This window comes from Cryptomeria japonica, chromosome 11, assembly GCF_030272615.1.
Source record: "Cryptomeria japonica chromosome 11, Sugi_1.0, whole genome shotgun sequence".
Taxonomy (NCBI): Eukaryota; Viridiplantae; Streptophyta; class Pinopsida; order Cupressales; family Cupressaceae; genus Cryptomeria; species Cryptomeria japonica.
In genome coordinates this window covers 446,190,625-446,196,194 of record NC_081415.1, presented here as the reverse complement: position 1 = coordinate 446,196,194, position 5,570 = coordinate 446,190,625, and positions in this window count along the sequence as shown.

Below are 5,570 nucleotides of genomic sequence, written 5' to 3'. Positions count from 1 at the left end.
AAGATAGTGAGCCTTCCCTAGGGTTGTAGCCCCTATTGTATTTGAGTAGTGAGCCTGAATGCATGTGCATTCCCCATTGTAATATTTCACTTACTCCTAACAGGGTATTATCTCATTGTGTGTAGGTTCCCACTGTGGTTTTTCCCTTAACCGGGTTTTCCACGTCAAAAATCTTGGTGTTATGTGTGTTATCGATGCGGTATTAATCTATGTTTTAACTGCTAATTATCAGATTTGAATTTAAGTTTGAATTGTGTAGAGTGTTTGTGCAAACTAATTCACCCCCCTCTTAGTTTGTTGCATTTTTGCTAACAATTGGTATGAGAGCTAGATCCTCTTGAAGAAGCTTGGCCACTTGAGGAGATCCAGGATGGCAACCTTTGCTTTTAAGAAGGATAGTTTGAGATTTGATGGAACAAATTATACTCTTTGGAAGAACCGGATGGAATGTCATTTGAGATGCATTAGTGAAGACTATTGGAAGATTACTAAGAATGTGTATAATGTTCCTCAAAATTGTCCCACTTCTCCGGATGAAATTAAGGAAGTTGAATTCAATATTAGAGCAAATGAAGCATTGCTGAGTGCCTTGACAACTTCTAAGATGACTAATGTGATGGATTTGCAAACTGCTCATGAGATCTGTAAGAAGTTAGAGACTTTTTATGAAGGTGATAGTCATTTTAAAAGTTAAGTTGCAGAGCTTGAAGGGAAAGTATGGAATGCTGAAGATGGGTGTAGATGAGAACATTACCTCCTTTATGCAGAGGGTGAACAAGCTTGTATTGAATATTAGATGTGTCGGTGGAGTATTGGAAGAATCCAAGATTGTGGCTAAAGTGTTGAGATCCCCGCTTCTTGCTTACAAGAACAAGGCTGCTACTATTGAATTGATTCGGACTGTGATAGATGTGACTAGAGACATGTTGGTTGGAAAGCATGCTGCTTTTGAGTTGAGCGAATTTGGTGAAGTTCTTCCTAAGTCTGAACCTGCATTCAAAGCTACTATATCCGGGAAGCAGAAATATGATCTAGCAGAAAGTTTTACAAGGTTATCCAGATATGAGGAGATGAAAGAGTGTGAAGAAGAAGAAAGTGAGCTTGAAGAGATTGAAGCCCTGATTGCTAGAAGATTGCCTAAGGGTGCTGGTAAGTATGAAGGTAAGTTGCCTCTTATGTGCTTTTCATGTAATAAGATTGGACATTTTGCTTCTAGATGTACAGAAAGAGATAGAAATCCTAAGAAGTCATTGAAGCCTAAATATCAGAAGAAGTGTTTTGTTGTTGATGAAGATGTAATAGTGTTGGCAATTGACACTCAATTGGTTGCTTTCAATATGTTGTCATTGATGGCAACATGTTTCGACTTCATATTTTGGTTCAGTTGTGTACCGACAGGCACTTCACAGACACTTCACTGGCACCGACACTGACACCGACAGTTTGGATAGATTTCTTTGATTACCGACAATGCAAGCCAACATGGTTTAGAATCAGGTTATTGATATTGGAGGCCGACATCTTTTGGATCCGACATCGGAAATTATTTTTGATATTCATGTATTTATGTTATCTAGCTGACATGTATATTCATATTGTAATTATCTTTGTAATCTGACATAAGGCGTGATGAATTGTAAAGGGTATATAGGTCAGTTGATTAGATCATTTTGATAGAATATATAGGAAAGTGTGTAAGGTTATGGAATGTAAAGGAGAATAGGATAATGTTATGTAATGCGAAACATATGAGAGAGATCATGTATGTGAGGATATTTATGTAAGGGGTATTCCGATAAGGGTTTAGTGTTTCAGACCAAAAGAGAGAAAGCTTAACCAGAACTGTTTTCAGGCATAGAAGATGCTATCATAGCAGTTCAATCATTTCTCCGGTTTGTAGTCTGGATTTTTATGTAGTCAGTGAGGCTCCTTTTGTGATTGAGCAATGTGCTCTAGGTTGTAAGCCTTCTTGCAAGTGCAGGCCCCTCTTTTTTGTAATATCTCTTCATATAGCCAGTGGATTGATATTCTGGTCCCAATCCCACCGTGGTTTTTCCTCTTTGAGGTTTTCCACGTATAATTCTCTGTGTTATGGTATTCATTTATGTGATTGACTTATTGGCTGTTTTACTTCTTTCAATTCTATATGTACCGGTATACCGGTTGGTGTATGCATGTTTTAATAAGGTTAAAATTGATAGTTCCGATAGAACACTGATTCAACCTCCCCCCGCCCCCCCCCTCCCCCTCAGTGTTTTTGGATTCCAACAATTGGTATTAGAGCCTTGTGCCTCAGAGGAAGTTTAACAACTTGAGGAAGATCCTCAATCTGGAATCCATGGATATGAGTTTGGAGAAGCAACTTGAGGCGACACTTGAAGATTATGATGCTGAAATGATGAAGAAATTGAAGCTACAAGATGAATTGAATTCTGCTCAAGAATTCATTCTTGTCCTACAGGAAACGTCATCTGTTCAGGCTAGGAGGAAGGAGCTTTTGCAGAATAAGGATAATGAAGAGAAAGATGCACTTAATGAGAGGTGTCTGAAGTTGAGTAAGGAGAACATGGTTATGAGGAATGAAATGCAAACTATAACTATGATGATGTCTAAAGAGATTGAGGACTAGAAGAAAAAGGAAGAAAAAGGAAGAAAATCTTGTTGTATCTTTGAAGAACAAATTTGAAGAATGCGGAAGGTTGGTTCATGAAAATGACATGCTGAGAACTGATTTAGTACAATCCCAGAGTAATGAACAAGAGCTTGAGAGACAAATGATAATTCTGAGAGATGATCTAACTATTGCAAGCGAGTATAAAGAAAAAATCAAGATTAGTTCTGCACAACTAGATGAGTTATTGAAGAGACAAAGGTAGAATGAAGATTCCAGTGGACTTGGATTTGAACAAGGTCAGAGTTTCGGTATTGCAAATGAAGATCAAAACCATAAGGAACCAATAAGGTAGTTTAATGCTTATAAATTTAATAGTAGATGCTTTGTTTGTAATAAATTTGGTCGCATGGCTAGGGAATGTAGAAATAGAGCAAAAGAACCTTGATTCTACTCCCGGTTAATGTTCTAAATGTAATAAGTATGGTCACAAGACAAAAGATTACATAATGAATGTTAAATGTTATGCATGTGGAAAATCTGGACATATGGCTAATCAGTGCAGGTCAAACAATTACACCGGTTTTAGCAAAGTAATTCAAAAGAACAATGTTACATGTTATGCATGTAATGAGGTTGGACATATTGCTAAATTTTGTAGAAGCAGAAATCCACCGGTTGGTAATGAAGGATGAAATGAGAAAGGAAAAGAGAAGGTTAATGAAATTCGGCAAGATCATACCCAGAGATGGGTCAGGAAGACATAAGAACAATCAACAGATGGAAATGCACCGGTTACTCAACCGATAGAGGAGGTTACTCCTGCATCGACAGGAAGCTCATCCGGTAACTAAGGCAGATGCCTTAGGGGTAGGCAAATTCATGAAGATGTCACATATGCCCCGAGAAGAGGTTCTGGAAGATGTTCCAGACATTGGAGATGCTTATCCGACATGAAGATGTTTGATCGAAATCCGATATCTTCCATCAAAAGTCATTGATGTCAATGAAGGATTAGGGTTTCTTGGAGGATAAAAGGTCAAATTCACTTCATTTCTGATCACTTTGCATTTAGAGCGATTCAGAGGAAGTCTAAGGCAAATCAGTGCGATCAATATCATCTTGAGCGATTTTACCAGCGATTGGAAGAGGTCTTTAGGATTTTTCATTGACAGCTATTCATAGGTATTTATCTTCAATCATGGAAGTGGGATCATCATTTGTACCTATATTTGTTGCAAATCCAATTGTTGTTGAGGTCAAGGACCGTCCCAGGCCGATTTTCAAGCGATATCTGCATGTTGCTACCCTGGACGATTCAGTTGGCCCTTTTTCCCGTGTCCCAGAAGGAGTCGTGTATGTCAAAGATGTTAGAGCTTACATTCACTGTCATATTGAGGATTTAGGAATGACTAATATTAAGAGCATGTACATGAATGAGCTAATGGGAGATTCTGGAAAGATTAAGCTCGAATACCAACATATTGTGGATTTAGGATTTACCGACATTTTGGATATTCGGGAATTTGAAGATGAAATTGTTAGGTATGTTTTAAGAAGAGTACATGTAGAGTTTATTTGGTTGGATAGACCATATAAGATTACGAAGGAGGTCATCAGGGCAATCACTGGTTTACCGAAGGTTTGACAACGTCTGAAGAAGAAAGTTTCAAATGATCAGGTCAACAAGATTACCGGTGCAACATCAGACAAGCGATCAATGAGGATTAGTACTATCACCGACATAGATATCAAATTCGGAAGCATGGTCATCGGTTACAAGATAACACAATCAAACCGACTGAATTTTGTTTCTAGCTCCTACATTTATATAGCTCATAAAATGATGAGGGAGAATGAGAAGTTTGATCTATGTGGTTGGATGTTGGATGAATTGTTGATTAACCTAGGAAAGATTAAAGGAGAAAAGAAAGGAACATTTCGGTATGGTAACCTAATTGTCTGTTTAATGCTATTTTTCATCAATGAGACTCCCGATTTTGGGAAGAGAAAATGGGCATTTGATATCCTGGAAGGGAGGCAACTAAAATAGTCAATTGCTACATTGGGCAGTCAAAGAGATGACAAAGTGTGGGGTTACTTTAAAGCATTTCAAAAGGCCAGGAATTCTAGGATGAGGGTTCCAAAGCACATTGTTGAGAAGTATTCAACTGAGATATGCTTAATGGTCAAGAAAGATGAAACTCTGGATGGAAGCTCTAAGGCCCCGAAAGATTTGGATTGAGGAAATGGGTTATGAAGTTAATGCTCAAATTCTTGATGCTTATGCACAAATGCTAATTGATGTACCTATAGATGAATTTGTAAAAACCTTTGGTACTGCTAAGCAGCAGAAGCAAGAGGTTGAAACTGAGTTTAACCGGAAGAAGAGAGAGAAGCAGGAAGGCAAGGCAAGTAAATTTGTTGAAAAGGTTTCACATGACATCAAAGCATTGATTGATGTTGTTCCAGAGAAAGGCAGTAAGAGGAAAGAGCCATAAATATTCATTGAGCCAATTGCAGTTGAGTCTGGATCTGAAGATGACACACCCTTGGCATTTAAAACGGTATTGAGGAAGAAAACTGAAGAGACCAAGGTAGAAGCTAAGAAGCAACCAATTAGGAGAGTTACTATCAGGGTACCGACACAGAAAAGAGCACCCAAAGAAACACCTTCAGCCGGTACTGGAAGGAGAAAGAAGAAGGATGACATTGATATTGCAATTGAATCTGGTAATGTAACTATCATTCCACCAAAGACTTGTGCAGAGTTAGTTGATGAAATTACTAAAGATGGTATGTTAAAGAATGTATAGTTTTATTATATATATATATATATATATATATATATATAAGAAAGCCTTGTTAGAAATTGAAGACCAAATACCGACAGTTGTATGACATGTTAGATGCTAGAAGACTATCAACAATGCAAGAAGATATGCATATAAAGATTCAG